Source organism: Struthio camelus, chromosome Z (genome assembly GCF_040807025.1).
Source record: "Struthio camelus isolate bStrCam1 chromosome Z, bStrCam1.hap1, whole genome shotgun sequence".
NCBI classification, from domain to species: Eukaryota; Metazoa; Chordata; class Aves; order Struthioniformes; family Struthionidae; genus Struthio; species Struthio camelus.
The window spans coordinates 55,966,261-55,993,968 of record NC_090982.1 but is presented as its reverse complement, the minus strand read 5'-3'; the positions used below and the strand labels follow the sequence as shown (position 1 = coordinate 55,993,968).

General features: G+C 38.5%; 1 protein-coding gene across 1 annotated transcript in view; it reads right to left on the bottom strand.

Moving 5' to 3' along the window:
• LOC138060871 (myocyte-specific enhancer factor 2C) overlaps nt 1–27,708 on the bottom strand; it is a 566,075-nt gene that overhangs the window by 239,695 nt on the left and 298,672 nt on the right. Inside the window, exon 4 of the mRNA XM_068926650.1 lies at nt 10,804–10,899. The gene's annotated coding sequence lies outside the window, so the exon portion shown is untranslated. The remainder of the gene's footprint in view (nt 1–10,803; nt 10,900–27,708) is intronic.

Here is a 27,708-nt window from a genome sequence, read left to right as displayed (position 1 = left end):
AATAGAACAGAAAAAGAGCTTGCCATTGAGTGTGTCCTTGTTCAAAACAGAGCAAAGGATTGCATTAAATCAGAAATTACTAAGCTGCAGTATACATGTTAATCATCATATCTGAAATACTTCCAAGTAGTATCCAGCAGCAACTCCGGATTGCCTCTGTGCCATGTATTGACGTACCCATGGCATTCACAACCAGTGGTACACAAACAAAAGTCTGTGGACCCCAGCATTAAGTACAGCTTCCTTATTCAAAGAGAATAAAATATCTAAATATCATTAGGGGTCTTTAAGGTATACTTTAGCATCTCACTTTTAAAATAGGGATTATTTTATAACGTTTCTGTCGTTGTTGTAATATAAGCTTTTAGAAAAAGGGAGTATTTGATATTGTGTTCAGTGCATGATATGGGGGGTCTTGATTTTGACTGCGGCTTGATGGCTACTGTAATACAAATAAATAAGAAGGGGAGGACAGAATGCCTTTTATGCTTACAAAAAGATGATGTCAATTGATCTAGATTCAGAAAGCAGTAGAGAAGACAAGCGTAACTTGTTATTGTTAAGAGACAGAAATCTGTTAGCCTTTGATTTATTCGTAACACTGTTTAGCACACTGTTAAGTAAAAAAAGAGTCAGAAGAAGATAATATACCAGGGTAGATGCTAATAATTCTTTAAAAAGAGCTAGTAAGGAATAAAAAGAAAAGGCGTAAGAGGATTTTATCTAATACAATTCTTTGCTCAGTCTCAAGCAATGCTCTATCTAATGCAATGCTTTTTTTCCCTGCTTAATCAGAACAGGATTCAGATGAAATCAAATAATTTGCAGATGAATTGCTAATATGTCCTGTCATGCATGCCCTTCTAACAGCATGTCTTTCTAGCCTGTTGAAATACTTGCATCATATGGAGAGACCTGGAAAGTTTTGAACATTTTGGTTCACTGCCAAGAGAAATTATTTATCAATGGCACATACTGTGCTGATATATACCGCAAGAACAGATTTTTTAAGAAGAATGAACATTAGGACAAGACCCTTTCCCTTCCTCTAGTGCATTAAGACAGACTGAAATGCTGCGTTCTCTTCTCCAGAACCTCCAGGAAGACACCTCAAATATATCTCAGTTACTAATGTGGCTCTATTACTGTATTATCAAGTTACTTACAAGATTCAAAGTAGTTCATTCTTACAAGCCTCCTGAGAAGTAGGTAGCTGCTGTCCCGTTTTATGGATGGACAAGTGGAAAGTCTGTCTGGGGGGTACGTAGGTGCCTGTAGATGGTAGGATTTGCTTACTTGCCTGGAAGGGCAAGTACATAACTCCCTGAGGCGACACTAGACTCTGTGACTTGTGGCTGCATGAGCCTCATGCCGTCATCCTCACCACACTGTCAAAGAGAATGCAGACGATAGTCCAATGAGCGGCCATATTACGTCATGAGCTTCCTCCACAAAACGTAGTCCCATGCCCTTAACGATAAGATCCAGTTTTGCTGCAGGACTGCTGCTGACTCTGAAGCAGTTTACTTCAGAGGCAATTTACTTAATTGCCTCAGTACATTCACAGCAGTCTTGTATTCCTCAAAGTAATTTCTGGAGTAAATACTTGCTCATCAATAACACTTCAGTTTCAAGAATGATTTTTTCTCCATTACTCCTGCAGGGAACAGTATGTCATGATAAAAGCTTTGTTCTCTTTGGCAGTCAAGCTAAAGCCATCCAAGAAGCTCAGGAGAGAGAGAGAGCTCAAGGTTGTCATTAGAATTTCAGGCTGCTCTCCTTGGGGCTGCGGAGGGCTGCTGTCATTACAAGTCCGCATGTTCCAAAGCCAACTTGATCAAAACCTCTCCTCAGCAGCCAATTAATATATTGTTTAATATCAGGGAAAATAGGAAAAAGAAATACAATTAAAATTTCAATAAAGAAGAAAGCAAGTGACTGCAGTATAGCGTACAAGTGCCACCCAGGAGGGCTGGGATAATTTGCTATGATAGGATTAATTTACAATTCTCTTGCTTTTGGGGGGTTTAAGTCTTCAACTTTAATATTTCTTTAGTGCATTATCTGCATTTGCATTTATCATTGGTTTGTACAATGGAATTTTCACAGGACTTGACATTTTGAAGTAGTAACTTAGGGCTTGGTCCAACCGCCTTTGAAGTCAACAAGAAGATTGCCACTAAGTTCAATGAGAAGTTGGATCAGGTTCTATAATCACTATGGACTCATTTTAATCCCACAGCTGGTAACAACCGTTTAGAAGTGTAGTATAAAAACTGTGATACTGGCAGTATGAGTTCAGTGTGAACCAGATTCTCTTCAAGTTTAATGCAAGTTTAGCAATTTAAACAGCTTTTACAATTTGCTACTCTCTTTGTACACTGATGTCTGATGACTCTCTCCAAAATCTACGGAAAAGGAAGATATATATTTGCATCTCTGTATTTGCACTAACTACTAGCTGCCTGAATCCTTTAATAAACTTTTGATTGTTTAACTCCAAATCAAAGCAAGAATGAAATCTTTCTCTTTATGTCTGTTGTCACAAATAACAGTGTTCTGCAAAATGGTTGCTTTTCCAGTGTTTTACTAAAATGGCTGCCATCAGCACTAGGTCTACAAATATGGCAATTGTAAAAGCTAACCTTTTTCCCATTACTTTTCACAGTTTGTATACAATAAGCAGTGCTGTATTCTTGCTGTGTGAATGCTCAGATTGCTGTGATGAGCAAATTGAGGGCAGATCCCTTGGAAATGAATTGAGGCTTTGCAATAGTTTTGCAAGAGAGACTTTCTGAATAAGGGTATGATTATAGACGAGAGTGGATGTTTCTGCCAGGACTGAAAAGCCGCTTGGATTCAGGTGAGGTCGGTATTCTGGCAGGCCTGCCAACACAGCTAACTAAACTAAGTCTGATGTACTTTGCAATCACTTTCCTTTGTGTCCTTCAAGTACACTTGCAAGTATCAGTGCACACTTGCAAAGACGTCTTAAAGCGGAAGGAGGAAAAAACCTTGAAGTGGGAACAGAATGTGGAGGAAGGAAAGCATAGATGTGTCTAGGTGATAACATGTACATTTATCCACTGAATCTGCACACAAGCAAATGGAGCATGCATGAAACTATGCAGGCTTTTTTGTGCATGCCATTTAGGATTTATCCTTTCAAAGATTATTCTAAAATCTTTCTGAAAATCAAATTGCTTCCATAGCTGGTATTTCTTTGGAATGCTGGAGATTTCCTAGAAGAGCATCATTCCCTCTTTGAACCAGACTCAACTGGAACTACTCTAAATATCAGTATAGTCACTTTTCGTGAGAGAGGAAAAAAGCTGTAGTCTCCTTCCACAAAATGTGCTAGACAGAAGTGTAATGATAGATACCGGCTACGCACAGAAGAAGAAAGCCCTGCAGGTAACAGGGGCTGTAATGATGAAACACTTTGCATTGCCGTTGTTACTCACCACTTCTGCTTCTAAAGACGTCCAGAAACACCACCGCTCTCAGGGCTTCGACAAGGATTCCATGCAGCAGTTTGCACTGATGTGTGCAACTTCTTCACTGAGCAGCAGGGGCTCAGGGTACAACCCAAAGTCCCAGTTTGCTTCCCTCAGGATATTGCAATGATCCTCCTCCGATTACTTGCCTCTCCCTCTCCTGCACTTCTCTCCCAAATACAGAATTATTTCCCAGAGCCATGGATCCTCCCTTGCCTGTATGCAGTAGATCTCTATTTCCTATGTTGGTGTCACTTCTTGAAATACGGAAAGCTCACAACCCATACATACTCATGCACAAATCCACATAGAAAGAGACAGAATAATCCTCCATATCATGCTACCGTAGTAATCTAGCTTAATGCAATCTTAGAGTGTAGGCTAACCCAGTGAATCATTTGTGCTTCACTGATGTGGTTTATGTGAGGCACGGAGCCCTGGGAGAGAATGATTTTCTTGTAATGTAGCAGTCCATCCATTACTTTGGATATTGAACCAATCAATTGACTTGTTTATGACATGCTTAACGTTTGGGGAATCCAAACTTCAGATTCACTTCAACTACTTTTAATTACAGTATATTCCTTGAAAACAGATGCTTTTAATATTCAACTTGAGTGTTTTATAAGCTATACAAATATTTTGTTTGTGGTATTTTTCTGCTACTCACAGCCAAAACATGTTAGTCAATTTTTCAGAAGACTATCTTATTTCACTAGAACCTAGGGAAATTCAGCTTCCAAAAAGTCACCTTTTCCTTTATAGGTTACAACTTAAAACTTTGCATTGTATCATATCTTCATTAGTGTTCTCTGTACTAAAGAAATGAGTGTATGATATCAGTCTCTGTCAGGCAGAGATGTGTTTGAAACGGTAGAAATAAATGTTAGGTCCTTTTGACTAAATGATGAGTGCGGTCTTAGTCCTGCGGTTCTTATTTTTCTTGCTTGTTGGACATCAAGGTGATATTTTCAAAGCCACCCCACACAGGCAGTTCAACTGGCATGTGATCAAGGGATCTTATTATCCCCTCCATTTTACATACTGATGTATTCTCCTCCTCCTCACACTACTCTTCCATGCCCACTCACTCCTCTGTGAAAATGGGATGTCTCTTCTGTGATGCCACCCTCTCTTGTCCTGAACGTAGGCGACTTCTGTGCTGATAGTCCTCACTTTTTTGCATTTCCAGGAAACTGCCATGCATGTGTCAACTCAATGAACGTTAAGAATCTCCATGAAGCATCTTGGCTGTTTTCTCTGACCACCCTTTGCACAGGAAAGGACAACTTGGTCCAAGTAATTAAAGATAATGTGTTGTGGAGCCTTATGAAAGCTCTAGCAGTAGAAACAGTCACTAGTGGCCTTTGGAAATGTCTTCATTTGCGACATGGCAATCTTCTATACTGAAGATGCTTTTTCTTATTGTACAGAAAGGCTAGCTGTGGAAATGCTGGAAATCTTGGTTAGCATAAAGTTCCTATATCTTACATTTCAACGCAGTGCATCCATTGCAATATGCAAGGAGTTCACAGCTTAAGGAAATCAACAGTGACAAAACTGAGCAACACTTTCCTTTCTTCAGTTTCTGTTTAGTGTTTATTAAACAACCACATTCAAAAGATAAGGAAGAGGCATAAAATGAACTAAATAATGGGGAGTGCAGCAGGATATCAGGTGATGGATGAGTCAAAGCATTCTGTTTGTGCCACAGTACTCAGCACCATGGGTGGAAGTGTGCTCTGATTAGCATGTTGGTCTTTAAATGGAGAGAGATATTTTCTTGTTCCAATGCAATACATATTTTCTATTTAAGCAAGATCAGAGGTGTGACTCGGTATGATGCTAGCAATAAAAGAGACTAAAGAACAATTACACCAGAGTCAGAGAATAATGCACATGACATCTACAAAATGAGCTTTTCTTATCAGTCTTCAACGTATTGTATTAAAAGGAGAGAAGTTTGAGAGCAAACTATAGCTTAAGGAAGGAATGAGATAGGATAAACAACATCCTGAATTGCGAATACTGGTACATCTCTAGGTATCTGAGCTTTGACCAGGAATCATCTTTTCTCTATGGCATTCCCAGAGGTAAGCTTTAAAAGCAATACTAAGCATAATGGTGACCACGGCAGACTACCAGGGAATGGCAAGAAGGGGTCACTCAGGTTGGCAGAAGAAAGGGAATTTCTAAACTTTAAGATGAGATGTTTTTCCTACCACTCCCTTCCCTCTTACCCCCAAAACTCACCCCCAGAAAATCGAAACTGCACAAACTCATAGACATCAGACGCAGAAATACTTACTAGGACATCCAGTCCCCACCATTGACATTTCAGCCCTACACTTTAAGTTCACCATTGCTCCTAGCAGTTAGTCCTTTCTAGTGCTTCAGAGGTGAAGCCTCATTTCTACCAAAAGAGAAAACAAATCCCCTACAAAGCAACTGCTTGTGCCAAAAAAGTGTAAAGTCTTAATGCAATAGGAAAAAAATGAAAAGAGACTTATCATCAAGGTTGTGTATTTATATAAATAAAAGAGTGAATATACCTTTGTGCAAACCTTTTTTTAACTATTACATCTTGAGCCCTTTTCTTGGAATGCTGTTCTCCCCTGTCAGCCAGGTTATGGCCTGCTTGATTCCCCAAGCCTGGCTGATCTTGGCAGCGCTAATAGTTTTGTTGATGACATAGGTGCTCAGCTTCTTGTTCACCCCATACAACACACTCCCACTACTTTGCCTCCCATTACTCCCAGTACACCTCCTCAGCTGTTCAACAGATCTCATAACACATTTTTCCATTTCTTAGTTTGTGAGGTAACTCAGAGCTGTTCCAAATCCCCATCTCCTAATCACCTAAATATTTTTCCTGCCTTCTAGATATTTATGCCCTTTAGCTTGTTAACTACCATCATACTGCATGCTGAACTTACGCTAGACTGCAGCTGACCCTTGCAAAAGTGCCAACTGTGAGATGGGGAGTTGTGCTAAAACTCACCACCTGGGTTTGATCAACAAAGAAGCCAATCACAAAGCTGTCCCTCCAGGCATGGGCTGCTCACACCCCCTTCTCTGGTAAAAAAATTACCCCCAAAGCCATGGGCATCTTTTCTATTCCCTGAATGTTACTGAATTCGTAAACATTTTCTACTCATCAGTTTTGCAGCACTGAATGTTACTCCTCATTCTACAGAGTAGTCTCATGGTGCTGAAGGCGGAACAGAATTACCTTATTTTCCTTTGGTATCTCACATATAACCAAAAATTAGGCTTGCTTTCTGATTAAAAATGTATTGCAAAAATGATAACTAATTTGCTATTTACTTCTTTCCCTGGTCTTTTAATCTTTTAATATCACTGATTTCCACATTCCACTCTCTCAGTGAATAATACACGTACACACACAATTATTTGCAAGTTGCGTCTCCTGTTCTTGGAGAATCTGAAATGCTTTCCTGAATCAGAGCCTGAATGTTTAATAACATGAAGTAAAATGGATGGACGTTTTAATGTTTCCCCTTGTATGTGAAATACTCTTTCATCTCTGTATATTAGGAACATATTTTTGAGATCATTTTGAAATAATGCTCTCTTGTTTAAGCCCAAAGCAGAAACTCACATCTTGAATCACCCAGTGTGCTTTTCATTTGGAGATGGAGGAGAAGGCACTGACCATGCTTTTGAAGCTGTTTTGTATAGTTGTGGGTGCTCGATATGCATGATTATATCCACATCTCAGCACGCACAGTATAGGCAGTTTGCAGTAAGGGCATGTTTCGGAAGAACGTGAGTGAGTGAGGTTTTACTTCTTTCTCCTTAGCCCCTTCGTTCCTGCTTGAGAGGAAAGAATGTCATTTCTCAGAAGGAAGCAAAGAAACTCTCAAGAAGGTTGTCAAGTTCAAATTTGCCTGACAGATGATTTTCTTCTCCCTCGTCTTTATAGCTTTACAGGAACAACCTCACACGCTGTTGCTGGAAAGTTGCCAATGGAGTTTTTAAAGTTTGTTTTTACGATTTGGCTAAATTTCCGCCAAAAAAAAAAGAAACCTGCTAAGTCATTGCTCAATGCTCCATGAGTCTACAACAGAATCGTATGCAATAAAAATAGATTGTGCCCATTCCTGCTGTTAAATACCATGAAAGAAACAAGAGCATTTACAGTATGCTGAAAGGAAAATGCCTCCTCCCACCCATCATAAAACGTGTTAGTTCAGGGTCACTTCCTAATAGGTGTTATTTCCTCTATTTTAATAAAGGTATTTTAACACCTGTATTCTATGCCAGACAGTATTGTCATTTTTTCCACTGATTGGCTTAACCAAGTGCCAGGGGGGCTGAGTACTCTTCAAACACTACTGCTTCATGCCAAACACAACTAACGTGCACAAGGAGGAAGCCAGAGAAAGCAGCAACTGCCCCTAATTAGAGCCAGCTGACTTCCAGTCCAGTTAGGAACGCCGAGACTTTTAGGACGGAAAAAGGTCAGGAAGCCCATCTAGGTCAGTCAGTCTCTGACTTTGAATTGGCACTTGTACTACCCTCACCCGCCCCCACAAGCTTGCACACAGACACAGACTATTTTTGTTCTCCAAATAGTTGCCCAATGTGTGTGGAAAACTATTTATACTTCTTAGGCCCGCCTCTGTCCTCAGAGCTTTTCTCCATAGAGAGCAGTGACCTTTGCTAAGCTAAAGATCAAACCTTCTGTGTATGGGAAGCTCGATGACTTCTATAGAAGGCAGCAGTATAGGATCATGTATCGCTTTTTCTGTTTACTGGGCTAGTTTCTTCATAAAATGTCATTACATCTTCCCTTCAGTGGATTAGGAGCATAGCGGGAAAGGTTGTGTAAAGCGGAGATACTCCATTCCTATCACCTAGTTTCTTGGGAAACAACTGGCATAGGATAGAACTTACAAGCTTGAGTTTCCTGGATTTTGTGCAAATGATTTCCGCAATGGCAGCCCATTTTCCATCTGTACTGATTTCCATCCTGAATCTTGGATCTGGCTGAGCTGGGAACACTAAGCCAACCAAAGGGAAGCGTGAAAATTCTTACAGTTTTGTCAAAAGACAACCAATAGACCTATGGTCACATGAAGCTGAGCACAGTTTATGGAGCCTTAGTGACTCTTGCAGCTTCACTTTTCATTGCTATAACAGAAGATGAAAAGACATATGTTTCCTGTGATTCGGGGTTTGGCAGCAAATACACTATACGGGATGAAGAATGTATGCTCTATTCTAAGCGTTTGCTTGGAACTGGAAGGTCATTTTGATCAGACAAATCACAAATACTTCAGAAGAAAGAAAATAAGAATACTCCTGAGCTCTGTCAGATTTCTTAGTAAACTACTATAAATGCTTTTTTTTTTTGCATATTTTCTGTGTTTGACGACCAGAATGCAAATTTCCATTATATCAATATGACTGACTGATGTATCAGTATGACTGTATCAGATCCAGAAGATCACATAATAATTATCTATAATGCTGAAAAAGCAAAAAAAAACCCCTCTGTTATCATAATATCTGACCTTTGCAGCAGGCCACACTATGTAGATGGATGTGCTAAACTTAAGCACTCGAATCTAATATCTAATATTCTTTTGCATAGACGTAATTCAAATGAGCTTTTGTTCTGCATGACCATGAACTCATGAACAGGATGGTGGCCAAAAAGTGTCATTAGTACAACCACAGTTTATTAGTCATATATGCCTAGGCTTGATGCAGGAATTATTGGGTAGAATTCCACAACCTGCATCATGCCAAAGGTCAGACCAGTTGACCATAATGGTCTCTCCTGGCTTTAAAATATATTAATCAATGTTCTCATAGTACTTAGGCAATAAGAACAACAGTAACCAAACTGCCTAAGTCTAACATTACATTCACAGTAATGCCAGAACTAGTTTTACCACAAAACAGTACACAAATCAAATAGCAAATAAAAAAAAAGTACAGAAGGTAGGGGGGCCAAAAGGCTTGTGGTGAGTCTGATACTAGCACTTCTCTCTCCTTTTATAAAAAGCTCTGGAAGGAAGGCAAAAATATTTTAAGCATCAAAGAGACTGATGAATAGGGATGCCAGGATATTCAAATACACTTAGAGACAGTATTGTCAAGACTTGTTTTCTGAGCTATGATACTAAAGATAGTAGGAACCAGCAAAGAAAAGAACACTGTAAAAATGCAAATCTGCTCAATGTTGAATCTATTAATCCATAGCACACTTTCTTGTGAATCATACTTACTCAGATGTACCGGCAACAAAAAGTATTTATAATATTTGCATAATTTCAAACACCCAGTTCATAAATTATTTATTCCTTGTGGTCAAATGAATGTTAGCGCTTTCATAATTATCTTTTGTGTGAAAGGTTGCACAGTTTACAGAGACATTTCAATGGCAACTAAAGATCTGTAGGTTGCTTTAATATTATAGAGAAGAAATGGCAGCTAATTGTAGAGTTGCTGTACATTGGCTCTTGAAAAGTGGCAAAGCTAAAAGGATTATATTTAATTTGAAGTTATTTTTAAAAGAATACTTAGTTTAGAGTAGAGTCTTAGTAACTCACATAAGGCCTCTGTGCTGGATGTTCAAGAACAATCAAAAAAAAAGGAGAATAAACTTGCAAGAATAAATCTTTTAACATTACAGGCCTGCTGCAAGTTTAGCCGTGAAAAGAGGCCAGATGTTTGTCACTTGCTGTAATATTATCAATCATTTAGGCTGAAACTCTAAATAAGTGAAACATGCAGTATAGTATTTGCCTTATAAAAAAAGTTTAATATTAGTTTATACACTTCCTGCTGAGTTCAGCAGATGCACCATCCCTTAAGACCTCAGTATGCATGCGAGCTGGGCCGGAAAGACACAGTGGCATGATAGGAGCTGACTGCAGTTCCTTCTTCCGCATTGGAGCTGCAGGACTACCAGCAGTCTTTTAGCATCCCCAGGAATAATAGGGACCCATTTCCTTGCAAAAGGATAGACTTGACATAAGCAAGTGGGATAGAGAAGCACCGTATGTGTCCAGAGCATACCTGAGCAAAGAAACAGGTCACTGCTAACCAGCTACATGCACAGGAGATGGAACTGGCAGCTGCCTTCAATACAGTTATTTGGGAACTACTGTCTCACAGAGATAAACGGAACGGTAACACCTCTCACACCATCTGTTTGTTACTGCTATTTGTTAACTTAGGTAAACATACCTGTACAAAACCAACCGGTATTTTTTAAACACGTGTTTCCAATTACGAAGGTATAATAAAAGTATAAAATTTAGAGACTTACTTTCTTGTTTTCCTTCAAGTACATGCTGAGCTTTTGACTTAATCAAATGTGCCAAGTGTGAAAATCTTCTGTGTACACCTTTATCTCCCTCTTACTCTGAAAGGGGGAAAGATAAAAAAAAAATCCTGAAATATGCTAATAACATGGGATGAAGATGGTTAATTCAATACACTAATGGATAACAATCACTGTAAGAAAGAATATTTCTATTATACAATGCCGAAGACCCCTGAACACATAAAGAAATTGTAACTGAGTAGGAAGTAGGAATGAGCCTTAATTTCACAGTACAGTACAATGAAATATAAAGCTAAACTCTCCATATATTGCTAATGAACAGGTGACAGTACACTTCAGTTACACTGTTTTCATTACAAACACTGCTCAACTTCTCCATAACTCGTCACACCATTACAAGGCAAAGAGGAAGGACAAAACCTGACAACCACTTGGGGAGCACTCCAGACTGAAACTCAGCCCAACCCTGATTTCAACTAACTCACAAAAGTCAATGGGAATAAGGCCCTAATTCTACTGCCTGTTGGAATAACATATCCAGATGCCAGTGAGCCTTCCCAGCAAATGGCCTGGGAGCCAATATGCAAGTATAAAATATAAAGTAGAGCAGAAATCTGAATAAGATATATGAATTCCTGTATGTAGACAGGGAATATGCTTTTCCACTTCACTTTTTATGGAGAATTTCCTAACTACATCAGATTTGTGGAGCTGACTCATAATATCATGTGCAGTGGTAAGTTAGACACAGTCAACTCGTGCAATAGGAAAGCTTACTTACTGCCAGCATATAATATGTTGAGTTTATTCTAACAGGAAAGCTCTGCTTCTAGTTAGATGGTGTTATCTTTTTAAATTTTACTTAACAAGATTATACAAAGTTCTTGTTTAAAGCGTTCTGTTTCTCTGAAAAAGTTCAAAATACATATATAATTTCTTGGAAATGATTCCAAATACATTGAAAATGCATTTAGTATTAGAATACACATGCCATGTGTCCTTTTATATGCAATAGATTTTATATACTTTACACCAAATTGTACAATTAATTTGGACACATTTGGCGGGAAATAAGTTTTTGTGCGTGTGAGAATTGATTAAGCAACGCAATGAATGTGGCAGCTAAGTCAGACCCTTTGTAAATGAATTAGGAAGGTTCCCTTTACTTTCCAGCAGGAGAAAGCAAAGATGTTTAATATTTTATGAGCGCGAGTGTTTTAAACAGTTTGGAATGGTAAAACCACTCATCAGAGACCGTGTGAACATTGCGGCGCATCATAGCGATGGATTTGCTGTCAAAAGGGAATTGAACAGAAGTTTTTCTTTGCTACCACTTGCTCTTAAGAGCATAATGACTCATGCAACTGGCTTAACCAGATTTGTAAATCTTCATGGATAGCGATTGTGCAATATTTATTTCAACTCATAACATCAATATGTGAATCACTCCTTCCGTGTATATGTGTATGGGAAGACTTAGTAACTGGGTGATCCTAAAACATCTGGAGAAAGGACTCCATCTTTTCTTTTCCCCAGTAGAAAACATCAGGGATAGACAGAATAGAGGTCACTCGTTTTCCACTCCTAAAAGACTCCAGAATCCAGTGAAGTTTGGGAGAAAGGAAGCTTTGCGAGGATACAGAAATAGAGCTCAGCTGGAAAAATGCTAGGGTTTCAGCTGAATTCTATTTAAGATTTCATCTTCACCAGTGATTGTGCAGGATGTTCCAATTAATGGAACAAAATAAAAAGAATAACCTAGGCCCAAGAGAAGGAAAATCATCTCCTGTGAAAGAAAGAGTATATTATTCAAAATTTCCTTTTACTAGGTCATTTTATTCACTGGGAGGAAATAAAACTCCTTAATAAGGAGGAACAATGGGAGATATTAAGTACAATAGAATCAGTGTGGAGAAGATTAGGATATGGAAAAGTCAAGGAAGGAAACGCTGCAATCCTAAATAGCCACAGAATAGGCTGTTCTCTGGATTGTTTGAGAAAACAATCCAAATGACCATCTGTGTATTTCCTTGCTGAAATCCAATTAAAGCCGCTGGACTTTTAAAAAAACAGAAAACTGGTTATTTTAGAGTTTTTGAGATTTTTTTTCAAGGAAAGAGATAGCTTCTCATTTAGAACAGAATAAAAATTTCCTTAGAATGAGCAGAACTTTAACATGGCGGGGAAAAAAAGTCTATGCCCGTAAGTACTTTTAAAATGCTTTTTGTGTTTGTCCAAATATATTGGAATAGAACCTAAAAATGTTGCTCAGCTTCATTCTCCACTGCCATGCAAATGCTACCAACCGTCTTTACTTGGCATTTTCCCAGCAAAAGACACACTGCTCTGAACACATTTGACTGAAAATGAAGAAGCTGTAGTTCAAAGCTAATTACATCTTGCTAGATCTTCTTTTCTCAGTCATTCATTTCTGCTCACACATGCTACTACTTAGCAGTCCGCACTGTTCTCGGCCTTCAGCAGAACCATCCTCATCTTTTTCTGCAGTTAGCTCACAGCATAAAAATATACACAAGCAAAAAAAAAGCAATTAACAACTTTAAATTCTCTTTACTGCATAAATCAATCAATAATGGCTGGCATAACTGGCAGCATAAAATATGTTCTTTGTTCCAGTCTTTGAAATACAAACTATTTTCTTTAGAAACTTCCAACTTTAGTACAGTAGGTAAGAGAGTCAAAACAGATTAAAGAGTGCAAAAGTCTAGTTCAGATACAATGCATGACAACATATTATGCTTCCACTAGACTGGTTCAGATTGGTTTAGGTGGTTGATGTGGCAATCAGAAGCACTGTAGCCCTGGAAGAAAACCATGTGTTTGTGGGTGATTTCATTTTTCCTTTTCATATGAAAACTGTATTGACTTATGTTTGCAGCAGACCACACCATCTTCTGAGTCTTGAATAATACCGTACCATTAAATGTCATTCTGTAACTACCCACATCACAGTCTCCAAGTGGAGGAATTATACTTGGCTGGTAACCCCTCAAGTGTTCATCAATGTTTGAAGTTAAGATTTGATATAGTTAAGATGCATATTCAAAAGCTCCCCACAACAGGCATAGGGGAATATGTGCATGCATACTTCATGTGTATTTTCAGCGTTCTTTGGTTAACCTAACCACTGGTCACTGAACAGGCACCAGACTTCTAATGTCAGATTACTCACTTGATCTGACTGTGCTTGTGAGCATTTCTGAAGTATCCCTTTTCTCTGTAACTAATTACTTATGTTTCAAACTCTAAAGTTACTGTAAAGCAGACCTCCAAAGCCTTCTGTAAAACAGGTCGACGTGTTGCAATGGTTTTGAGTCTCATGTAGTCAGAAATAATGATGCCATAGCAGTGTGGATGCTGTCCTTACAGGTGTGCATCATTTTTTCACTGCTGTTAGTCTTTCTTCACCTGTCTGTCAGGCCTATATGCTGGTGGGGTCTTAACAGTGATAGCATTTTCCTGAAACACTATGTTATAATACAAGTAGGGAAGGAACACCTGATGTTTGAACAGCACTTCTGAGATGCACATTCCTAGGCTTTACTATTATTCATGACAAACCAAAAGAAGTGCCTGATGAAGATGGGAAAATAAGGAAAGCTGAATGTGGAATTAGAAGGTGGTGAACTGTTACGCACAAACATACACTAGTCTTTCCACTGTTTTAATAGGTTTTGGGTCAAGTCCTCTGTTAAGTAAGAGAGCAGAGAGATGAATTTGAGTAAAGGTGCACTCATCTGCATATCAGATCAATTGAAAGAAAATTGTTTTCATTCTTACAATGAATTTATTTCCATAAATCTCCATTTCCTTCTAATTCCTTAAGTCCACTGAGATATTACTTTAATTATTCTGCCCTTGGCCATTACTGATCCATTAAATAGTGCCTAGCCAGTTTTATAGACGATATAATACTATGTCTTCTTAAGCAGGATATACTCATTCTCAGTCTGATCCAAATTTCAGTGAAGCCCAGAGAAAGACTCCCATCACCTTCAGCAGACTTTGAACTGGGCATTTGCTTGACAGGAACGAAAAGCTGAACTGTAAATACTAGGTCTGATCCTCAAACTGTTATGGCTTCTAAGCTCTAGCTAAGCGTTTAAGTTAGAAGTCATGTGAGATAGATAGGGGAAGCTTATACTACGGCCTTAACCATCACCTTCTCCTTTGGTGAAAAAGGTGGATTATGAAAGAAAGGAGGCAGAGCAGTGGCAGCTGGTGATGGAGGATGAGTAAGGAGCATAGCGGCTCTGTGGACTCTAAGCCAAATGAGGGCATGTATCAGCAGCAAAACTGACCCTGAGAACCAAGGTGTCCTAGCCAACTCCCTTCAAACATCCCTGCTTGTGCCAGTGCTGCCACATTCTTCACTGAATGTGTTTTATAATGACTTGCGTTTTTACAGCAAAATATTCTGAGCCACAAGTTTCATGCATTGAAGAGCAACCCCCCCCGCTAGGCAGTGTACGCGTAGCCTCAGTGGGCCAAACCTGGCTTGCAGTCACACCCTGTTATAGCACCAGGCCCGTGTGAACGCAACGGGAAACAGTTCGCCCTAAAATACTGATGTGCCAGCAGTCTCAGAAGACTGTTTAGTGTTAAAGACCATATTTGCTTAAGCGATACAAAGTGTTTGCTCATGTTGCACATCACTCTTTTTGCCATTTCAGTTTGGATTCTGACTTTGAATGCGGCTTTCCTGTTCTCCTGGCTTTTTTGCTGATACCTGTATTACACTGTGGCTCAGTCAAAATTCCTAACGTCTGAGTACTTGAAATAAGAGGACAGATTGTTATGTGCCAGTCCTAATGTATTTTATGGGTTGCATTTCTTGCTCATTTTCTGCACAGGTTCCTATTAATGGTTTCTGAGGTTGGGAGGGTTGGGTGGGGGCTGATCCGGCTAAAATATACTAAGACAGTGTTGAACACTGCAGAGGCCATTATCTTAAATGAATAAGTGTAACTGTTATTACTGTAGATTTCTCATTTTTTTCATCCTTGGACTCCCGGCCTGTTCTGTGCTGGGTAAGAATTGCATTTCTAACTCTTCAGAGAAATAAGAAGAGAGGAAGCTTTAAGAAGTGGCTGTGGAGCAATGAGCATCACCCTTCTTTTTGTTAATGTATATAACTGGACTCACCCCCAAAGAGAAATGAGAAAAGGCTGAAAAACTGCTGCTATCAAAGCTGAAAAACCGCAGCTGTTGATAAGCTAATGCCCAGATTAGCCCCAGTATAATTTATAGCACTGCTGTATTAGCGTAAGTATGCAGCTACTGAGTGCCTATCTGGGTATCTAAGTGCTTGCTATTTGCTTCTCTACCAGCACATTCCCATCTCCAGCCTGAGTCCTCTTCTGATTGAAGATGCTCTGATGCCCTTTGGTACAAGGTGGGATATAAATGTATGTCCATGACAAGGTAAAAATATCACTGTAGATGTGTAGACATCCCCAAACTAGCTTGCTTGAGTGTAAGAGCAATGTAGCCATGGCAACATGGTTCTCTCTTTAAGTACACCATCTGAGGATTTACCCAGCTTCTCAGGCAAGTTTTGAAGCTCATGCTGAGCTTCATGCTGCCACCCAGTACAGCATTATCAGTATCTGAGAAGCTACCTGAAAGATAGTTAGACATTTTGGCATAGTTTGGATTGTAATGTCCAGATACTCCATTTCTTAGTGCATACAGACAGAGGAGGCAGATTCTGATCCTTTCCTGAGTGAAGCATATGTGTATTTTATTGCTGGTTTTATCTTATGAGAATTGTTTAATCCAGAATCCATTTAGTACTGCACAGAAATCTTTTCAATGACAATTTGAAAGCACAGTGTTAGCATAGCCTGTTAACCACACTTTCTGCAGAAAACAATTAGAGCTGATAGATGGAAATTGTTGGGATTCAGATTTCTCTTCAAGCAGAATAAAGCTTTGTTCACGATGAAAACATAACCTGGATCTCTGGTCTGCGAACTGTCAACGCTTAAACTCAGGCAAGAAGTTCTCAGGCCATATCAGTGTATGGCAAAAGACATCTCTATATCAGGAAGACCTCAAAGCATGATAGCAACTGCCATTCCTCTCTGTGCCAGCTGCTCTCCATCTCATTTGCTTAAGAATTAAGGTTCCCCTTGAAGTGACACAGCTTGGAAGAGGTCACAGTGCTAAGTGATTATCTAAGCACTGATAATCTCAAGCCATGCTGTAACTAGTTTGGGATCCTATTTTATTATGCTGAATTACCTTCCTATCCAACTGATGGACACCTAGAATTTCAAATTATGTTCTAGTTTCAGGACATTTCCATCAGTTAAATAATTTGCCCATTACTATACCGACTCCACAGAGACAAGCTCTGAGAGAACAGAAACAGGAAATTTCTTGGCACTAAAAATCCTATAGTGTGCAAATCATATTCCTCGTGCCAGAGATTTTCTTTACTGTAAATAGCTGATGAATAAACCAAAAATATAGAGATATTTCCATTAATTATTTGGGATTTATGCAGGAAGTGCTGGATAAAATTCTATGACGTGTGTTTACAGCAAACAAGATAATCATAATAGTCCACTCTTAGCTTTAAACTTACGAATCTATAAATCTTCAACGGGCCAACACCAAGCAAGTAGACAAGTATGAATTTAAAGGGTATGTATGTCTGTTACTGTCTGGCTCGAGCATGTCCTGCGCTGCAGCCTGAAGCTCTCTAGACTGCTTCCCCGCCCCCCGTGCTGTAGCTAACGATAAAGACTGTTTCAGGAGATGCAAGATCAAGCCAAAAGGGGATCATTATCTTACTGAGTGATCTTTTCACACTTCCTGTAACATATGTGCAATCGGAATAACTTTACTGCAAATATCACGTTTCTGTTTTATCAAATTTACTAAGCCCCCAAAATATTCAAATGACAGATTTGGGACTTTATAGTTCTGAAACTGGTGTGCTGCTTCTTCACTATAGTTAAGGGATGCACAGGCTAACAGTTATGTTATCCTTAACATCTAATTACTTTGTTATCAGCACAGAATTCAGTCCCTTATTTCTATGACACTTGTACAGTCACACGTGGAGAGGGTTGAGCACTATTTCTAGGGGCTACGAAAAAAATGATTTCGACTTTTTTTTAACTCTGAAATGGCTATGAGTCTGTACTTGTGGAAAATATGACACTCATAAACATGGATGTTTTATGTTTTGATTAAACTGCATCTAGGACACATCTTTCTCCTGCAACTAACCTGATCCTGCTGTCCTTAGCTATGTAAACTGACAAAGAAATCAAAGCTACAGTTTTCACCATTATATCGTCTTTCACGAAGCTGCTTTTTGCTCCCGACAGTCCCACGTCGCCTTACAAAGTTAGGAGTATAACCTCCTGAAACTAGATGTTGTGCATGAAAAAAAATGAACTGGATGGAGTTACTAATAAAGAGGTGTTAGCTGCAAATAAGGATTTCAAGGGCTTGGATTTAGCGTTCAGCTTTGGTCTTATCTCTAGTCAGAAATGAATCATTCAGTCTCAGGAATTGTTGCTTAATGATTTTGCCAGACATTGTCTAGGGATTTTTTTCTTGTACTTTACTACTACAAGTAGTAGTAGTATTAATAGTTGTTTAATATATTTTATATCAATAATTGCAAAAACATTCTCAAACGCCAATCAGGCAGGTTTCAACCAAATGTTATAAATGACCATAGCTCTCAAACATGTATGTGTCTTTGCTTCTTTTTGACTTCTGCATATCAGAAAATGCAAAATATAATTTGTGGATAGAGAGCTGAATACAAAACGTCATTTTTTTTTACAAGGCATGAATCTAACTCTACTAAAATTTTTGATGATTTATAGCAGTCTAGAGCTTTCTGGTGAAATTAAGCAGCTAAACAGATTTTCATTATTGTATTTCGTCTCACTGCCAGTTCGGGAAAAGGTGAGAATGGCACGAAGTAGGAAGCTATGTGAAGGTTCATATGATGCTTTTATCTGTAATTAACTTAAAATATATAGATTGAGCCAAGGAATATATAATTTAAAACCAACGATGGCTTCTTTTACTGAAGCAAAAAATAATTTATTGGCTTCCCAAATGTGTCAGAAATGCATCTTGTGCATCTGCAGCAGAAAAAAGGAGGGACAGCCAACTAAAGGAAAAAAAAGAACTCCTAGAATAAGAACAGATCTCAGAATAAATTTCTAGAAAAGAATAAATTTGGAGCAGCTTTGGGGCTGCTCTAACTCATGATACCTTGAATAATCCACCTGACCGGTCTGGTAAGCCTTGAAGTACTGAAGCACGGTCTTTCTTTCTTTAGCCCAATCCTAACCTACCCTATAAGTGAAGGAATGGCACTGGTTTGGGCTGAGCTGGTCTCACCAGCTTCACGCTGCTTTAAACTACCCCTACACCACCTGGCTTCAGGAAACCCCGAAGTAAACTTTGACCTTGAGAAGCCTCTCTGCGCTACTTTCACTGTGCTTGAGGCAAAGGACCTGGCCTAAGGAGCCCTTTCTTTTCCAGTGGCACTGTGTGACAAATTTTTATTTGGGTATAAGGGATAGTTAAAGAGTAAAAAGGAAAAATGTGGTTAGAATGTCGTCGTCAAGAGGTGGATTGTACCACGCTTGTCCACTCTACGGCCATTTTTAACTCCACCACGCTGTGCACCTCCCGCTTACCTCAGCCTGTATTGAGCAAACAGTTGACGGCAAACAAACCCGACATCAATGGCAACCGCAGGTTGCATTGCCACTGTCAGTGCAGGCCCTAAATTAGCAACGTTTCTTCGATCCTGGATTTAATATAGTGATTACTCTTGAAAACAAAATGGGCTTAACAGATTGACACCCTCATTTTTGCTCTAATATGTCTCTCTATTAACTGTGAAAAACAGTAGGGAGATTTTAAAAATTAAGCACTCTTTATAACTGGAATATTTAATGAGTCTAATCATACTTCTTATATGTGATTATTTTCCCTAATACCTCTTTTTTCTAGGAATACTAATTTTCAGATTTAAAACGATTCTGGACCAGACCCAAATTATTTAGAGCATTTGCTACAGCATTCACATTGTATTTCTTTTCTCAGATGTTACAGTTTGATATCGTTCTCATGTACTGTTATTTAAAAGATGCTATCCCTGACTGCATTTTAGTGCTGGCTAAAGGCGCTGCGCTGACTTCCTCAAACACTGAGGTCAGTTTAAGTTCAACAGAAATATAACGGCCTAAACTGGCCTCAGAGAAACTCTACAGTTTCTAATCTCACCTCTCTTCTAGGAAAAATATAGGCTGAAAAATGCTTCTATCCCCACTCATTCCATGAGTCCTTTGTTGAGGCTGACAAGATACTGCTAATTCTGACTGAACCATTTGTGAAGTGATATTTGGTTTTAAAGCACTGCTTTAAAAAAAAAAAAAGAGCACAATAACAAATACTTTCAGTCCTGTCATTTTAAACTATTGATGCCAGATATTCTGTGCTTCTGGGCTTTCCTTGAATTCTTTGTATGCCTCAAAGTTCCTATTGTCTTCAGCAGGAAGCCGGGACGTTAGGTTACCATTGTGAAGAATGGCACTACGCTCACTGCTGCAAGATCTGTGCCAATTCGGACATACTCCAGTATGGGTGAGAGCATACAGACAGATTACTGTGACATCCAGAGTATTTTGACTGGTTCGTTAGTACTTCCCAGGACCTGATCCAGGGGAAGTTTGCTAAGTTTTTATAGCCTCTAAACAAAATAAACAAACAAACAATGTGCAAGCGCATAAGCAGCAAATCTTAATAGCATATGAAAAGACGAAAAATGCCTGATTTCCCTCTTCAGTGGATAACATTGCAACAGTCTGAGCAAGGGGTATCATGACTTCTCACTGCCTGCACAGTGGCAGCATTTGGGGAGAACTGCAACAAACTCAGTCTCTTTTCTATTTTTATTCATAGGATTTGTGGTTATTTTGCATGAATTTTCATTTCTACATGGCACTTAAGAGTGTCCAGTAAACATCAACCTTTCTAGTGTAAACTTTGGGGCTTACTGAAGAATTTACAATACAAGAAATATTTCACGAATGCCAACTCTTTTTTTGTTAATAGTTTAATGTGACATCCTTCACTAACTATCCCTTGAACGTGACAGATGAATGGCAAATAGGTCTTTCTGCATATTCAGAGTCCCTGAATTGTATTGGTTAGTTGTAATCAGCAGATAAATCTCATGGCATGGTTTCTGTCCCTTACTGGATGAAGATATTTCCAATGTAAGTAACTTTACATACAACTTCGATACTCAGATTTGACAGCAATATTCACTTGACTTAAAAAAACTTTCTTTGGAATAAATTTGATTGGTATACAGCATATATATTCAAAGGTGGAAAACCCATGCTAAGAGGACTATTGCTATCATTTATTTGTTGTATTCATATAAGCAAAGCACACTTTTCGGCAGGCTTCTCCGAAGCCACCAAATCATTAGAATCCTTCTCAGTTTACTGCAGCTTCACAGCCCAGAACATCGTTCCTCCATGAGAGCTGCAAGATCAAGGTACATTCATACTTATTTGGGTTAATTTTTTAATACCACTTCTACCACTCCAATGCCAAGCTTTTTCAGGCTCTGTTTAGGAAATAAGGGCAAAGTTACAGTATATGACAAGTATTTTATTTTAGCTGAGGGTAACATGATGATTCCATCCAAATCTAGTAAGACCATGCACAGCTGTTTGTTTTATTAGCGTAGTTAATTTATGATTCATTCATAAAAGTTCAAGTTGCCTATTGCACAGATAGCAATAATGTTTACCAAACTCTCCTTCATCGCTTTCCAACGGAATTAAAATTCTTATTTTAAAGTTTCATGCTACTTGATCCATGGTAACTGACTTAGAGTAAGGTTTCTATTAGAGAAAAATTTAAACATGATGTTTAGTTTAATGCAAGGTTAAATTATGCTTTTACTGCATTACTATATATGGAAAAAATCATACATTACATCTGACTGTAACAATTTCTGCTCGATTATTATTCTTTACATTTCCTGTTAGTTCTGCCTATAATTGTGTCTAATACAAATATGAAATAGATAGATGGATACACAAATGGATGGATAGATAGAGAGAAGGATTTTAATAAATGATATTTGGACTGCAGTTTTTCTGAGGAGAAAAAGAGGATTTCTACAAGTTAAAAATTGATATTCATTCCATATATCAAGCGAGAATCTCTGGGGGGATTTTTGGGAGAAGTGATGGTGTACATATTTATATGTGTGTATAAACAAAAGACCCCATGTACAATACAGTAAGTCCAAAAAAAAAAAAAAGGCCAAAGACCTCGAAATGCCAATATACTAGAGAACAGGAGGAAAAAAAAGAAAATTCTTATGGGACTTTAAAGAGACCTTAGGAAGTCCATGCTCTGTTTAGAGATTTCGATAAGCGGGTGTTGCAGAGGTGTGGCCGATGGAGTAGCAGAGACTGAGGTTAGTTTGATCATGATAAACCAGAGGTGAGATGACTGCAGTGGGAATTACCCAATGACAGCTACCTAGGATGCTAAACTGGGAATGATTTTGCCTTATTTTTCCCGACCAGACAGTCCTTTAAAAATACAATGTGTGAAACTGAAATATTGAAAAAGAGCCATTTTCCATGGAAGCAGTTTAAATTTTTTATGTAGAGAGATTTATAGTTAAAAAATGTCATTAAAAATCACTTTAGGAACAATTTTCAGCAACTCCATTTTTGTTTTTTTTTTTTTGATTTTTTAAACCTACTTTTGACAGAGCTTTTTAAAAATCAGGATCTTTTTCCAAACTGATCTCTAAATATTTCTCACTACAAATTTTGTATAGGCTTTAGGTGCAATTTTTAGAAAAATACTACATTTGTTAGGGTAAACATAGCGAATAGAAAAGTGAGCAAAATCAGCCCTGTGAAAAGAAATCCGTTCATCACAGTTTTGTGAAATTATTTCCTAAGTATTTTTATTGTTGCTCATTTTAAAATAGATCATATTTTTATCTTCAAATCAATCCTTTTTCGGGGGGGGGGGGGACGACCATTAACTAGGACCTTGCAAGCTTCAGGAAGGTTAAAATGGAAAACACATTTTAATCTGGGGATTTCGGATATATCTTTAAATCTCAGTGAAGAAGTTATCCATGATCTTAATAATCATATTATTTTACTGAGCTGACAACCTTACCTAAAAGAAGCAATTCGAAACACTAATTCTGATCAGACTCATTCAAAATCATTCCAGACTCCCACCTGCCAACGCTGTTAATAAGCTGCTGATAAACCTCAGCAACCTACATTATGACAAATATCTAAGCAAGTGTTATTTATTTTGTACAGTGAGCCGTTCAGGCAACTGCAGATTGAAATTCCCTTTTCTCTTATAGGAAAGAGCCCTTGCCAGGGGAAAAATAAGCAGAACTGGTAGAAATAAAGTGGCAATGCTATGTTTTAGCAGCAACTTGGAATATACTGCTTTGGCTAAACTTAGATTATCAGATATGGTGAATTCTTCCAGCAAATTTGCAAGTTATCCTTACCAGACAAAGAACAACCAGAAAATACGATGAATTACAGTTTTCTTCAAATTTGATGTTACGCTATCACAGATACTAACTCAACGAGGAAGAATGTATTTGGCTACTTATAGTTTCCTTTGACTGTAAGAAAGGATTTTATCAAGCCAGAGCTTTTGGTTTTGGTGGTGGTATCTAAGCGCTCTGGATTGCTAGCTTTGAGGATGAAGCATGTGGGTGTTAGTATTGAACAATCCAATAGGTAGCGACTGGAGCTGGATCCTCAAGGTCTGGGATGCCAGATAACCTCAAGCAGATACAAACACAAACATAATAGCCCCTTTATTTTACAGTACCATACCCACAGCTTAAAAAAGGACCTCTCAAACTCCTAAAAATCAGTGGGTCTCGAATCAGGCCAGGACTGAACTGCTAAGTGTTTTTTAACAAACTCTCTGTAAAGTGTTATCATCCATCTATCTATTTATCTCCGTTAAACTGAAAGCTGGCTTTTAAAATTAGAGCCTAACGTTTTCCAAATGGCTACTGGAAGCTAAAACATGCCACATGCTCTATGGGCACCCCAGCTATATAAAAAGCAGGGTTGTCTAACTGTATAACATGCCCTTACACTGGTTGTGATCCTTTCTGGAATAGTCAGAGTTATTTGTACTGCCAGATTCTGCAATGATTTGATGATTAGCAACTTTGTTGTCCCCCATCATCTGTGCTGGAAATTCAGTAAGCCTTTGGGGTAATAAATAATAGGCATTACTTAAGACTTCCCACAAAACCACAGAGAAAAAGGCAATTATATCTCTAGTTCTACATTTTGCTTTGGTTACTGGGCCAACTCTGAACTTCTTAGCATTTGGGAAAGGTAAAGGGATTAAAAAGAATTAGTCTTTCCTGGATATATGGGCAAAGAGCTAAAAAGGACCCTAGATGTATATACATTATTACTAAATTCTCACTTATCATTTGACCACAAAGCAACATGATCTGAAATGGAAAACACGATACAGCTACTAAAGCACATAAAGAAAAGAGCATAAATTGTACATTATTCTACATTAAATATTCATCAAAATATAGCAATACATTCAGGAAGAGAAGATGCTTAAATTTTTTTGTTGAAGTAGAGGAGTAGATAAAAAGGGACAGTTTGCTTTTAACAAGAAAAATCAAGGCTTTTCTTTTAAAAGGCCACTCACTTCTAAGCAGCTCAACGTGTCCTCTGGAAAGCAGAGGAGAAAGTCTTCTTATTGTAACTGTTTAAACTCAAGGGTCAGATGACTGATAGAGTGCATTGTCTGGAGACTTTCACAGTTCAGGTTAATGCTATCAAACCCTTTAATTACACCAATATACAGCTGATAAGGGGCCCTAATGGCCCTTTCATATCTGTATGGTAACGAGGACATACACCATATATGGGTGTAAGATTGATACCTATATGGCTTCGTTCTGATAACTTGACTTCCTGTTAAATGATGCATTGCAGAAGCTACATCCAGCTCCTCATCTCTTTTCATTCAGTGTTTCACGCTGTTCAGAAAAGTTCCAGCTACTTAGCAGTGTCTATAAACATGAAAATATAACAAACTGACATCTTCAGGGAATTAAGGAAAAAATGGCTTATTGAAGTGTGTATTTTTCAGCAATATATTAATCTTAAATCCTTTTTCAAAGTACTAGCCAGCCTGCATGGTCTTTTGTTTCTGTTTTTCCAATTAGTTTCAAACTGTGGTACAAAAAATAACGTTTCTAAGAATTTTAGCAGAAACAAGTGGTGGCTCCAATACTGTAACATTAGCTGTACTGGTTACTGTGGTCATGTAGTTTCTTAATGCACTACATACTTATGTCAGTTATGTTCTAGTTCCAGCCAGACAAACTTACAAAAGCAGTTTCAATCTGCTCTTTGGATTCACTTTTGGGAAAGCACTGGAAAGGATATGCACAGGATTAAAATATACCTGATGAACATAAAGATAATAGCATTATCTCCTATTTAGCATGTACGGGATGCGTACTGGTAGACAGGCATGCGGCACCCCACCGGATATATTTATCACTAATGATGCTTCCTTTTGCACCTCAATCTCAAAATCAGTGTGAAAAATGGCATGTCCTGGATCTTTAGACGTCAATCCAGCAAAACATGTTCAAGCCTCAGCTCAATGGAGCTGTTCGCGTTATTTTAACGAGCAACACTGATGTGCTTCAAGTTAAATGTGTGCTGGAGTGCTCCTCTGGTTGGGATCTTAAACAAGCGTAAAAGCAGACCTGGCACAATAAGTTGTCATTGTGCAAATGCAACCATTTAGAGGAAATATCCCTGTAAAGATATGTGAAGTGGAAGATCTCAGCCCCAGTTGAACGACTGTAAGGCTTCTTGCTGGTTGGGGAAGTAGCATGCAAGGCTGCTGGCATGCATATGTAAAGTGAATTATTACTGTATTAAAAGCTCGTTTCCCCCAAACATTTTTTTCTCCTCTGGCATCAAATATAGTTTAATTGCAAGTTGTTTTATGTCGTTTTCAAAAAGATGCACAGGAGGTTCCTAAACTTCCCATGTATACACATCTCATTATATCTCAGTAGGGTTCGTGTTAGTACCACCTGCTCACAATTGGGAACACTTACCCTAATGTCTCTGTAACAAATTTTAGCACTGGGCTTCTTTTGACAATACAGTTGTAATCTTCATTACATTGTTATGTAAGGCATTTCCATAGGGTTATGTTAGGAAGAAATACGTGAATTTCAATATTTTCTTTGATTCAAGAAAATACAGCCCAACAATTTTGCTATTTTTACCTAATAAGCAAGAGAAGCAAAGTTATCAGGTTCAAATCTGAATTACAGTTGGCTAACAGCTGTTTACAGAACTGAACAGCAGAAGCATAAAAACTAGATCATAAATATATGGATAAAATTTCAGCCTTCATGGGCTGGCTGCCTCTTTCATGAATATTTTCTACTGCTAATATGAGACGGGTATAGGCTTTATATTTTTAAGATAGTTTTGGATAGTACGCATGTTAATTTCAGGATTTGTGTCTGTTTAGCCCATTTACAGTGTCTTGCCAGGATTACTTATTTGCCTGTGAGCCAGAAGAGTGAATTAAATCCCACATTAGGATTTGGGCTGAGATCCAATGCTAATACTGCAGTTTATTACTGGGAGAGCTGCACTGTTAGTAGAGTTGTGCTTTGGCTAAGATGTTAAACTAAGGTATCTTCTGCTTGGCTCTGATGGCCAACCAAGTGCCAGTTAAAGACTTCAGAGCACTTTTCAGGAGGGCTGTGAGACAGCCCTCCAGGTCCATGGTCACTGAACAATATTAGATTGACAGGGTCCTCTGCAACATCAATTCTGTTTCTTTGTGCACTGACTGTGGAAGGAGCCTTCTGGAAAAATATAGTGTTATTGTGTAACCAAAGCCTATATTGTAATGCCTATGAATAGGCTGATTATCTGGAGGAATCTGACACTTCTCTTTCTTCCTTCTCCAACTTCTCATAATAGGGAACCTGCCTGCAAGTTTTTCCCTCCTTTCTCCTTCCCAAAGTCAAAGGTGTAGTAGGAGCATAGACAGGTGAGTGCTGAACCCAGATTGGTTTTTGCGATAGATCTATGCAGACCTCCTCAACCTATTATTCCAGCACAGCATTCACTAGAAGGTATTTGTTTAGAGCAGAGGCCGAGCAGCCTTGGATCTGTTTGCTTGTGTTTTCCCATCCCAGCTAGAGCATCCAGTCCACATTTAGGCTTTTTCATTGCAGCATGTAGTGCTGCTGCTACTGCTCTGGCGGCAGTAGAGGTCTGGACTTTGATGAGAATATTCATGTGCAGTTACTCTTTTGACAGACTGCCCAAATTTGCTTGAGGAAGACAAACCACAGCAGATATTTATATCTCAGATATTTATATCTAGGACAAAGGCTCTTCTCCAGCCCAAATGCTTTCTCCTTGCCAAACTCGAAACATTTGTTTCCAAAAGAGGTGTTAAAACTCCTCAAACTTCTCAGGAAAGCTCACAAGTATCTTTTATAATGGGAAGCATTAAACAACCAAAGTGCAGGAACCGTGACTGACTGCCCCAGTAGCAGGCCTATTAGTCACCCAGCTTATCCCAGACAAACAAATCCCTAGTCTCCAAACATGACTCCTACAGAAGAAGTCTCTAGAAAATTCCTACAGAAGGCAATTTTGTTACCATGTTGGTATGGTTTGGAGAAACAGACCCACTGAATACGAAACACTTGGGTAAAACTACATTATATTTGTTTTGTAGGTGACGTAATTCTGTGAG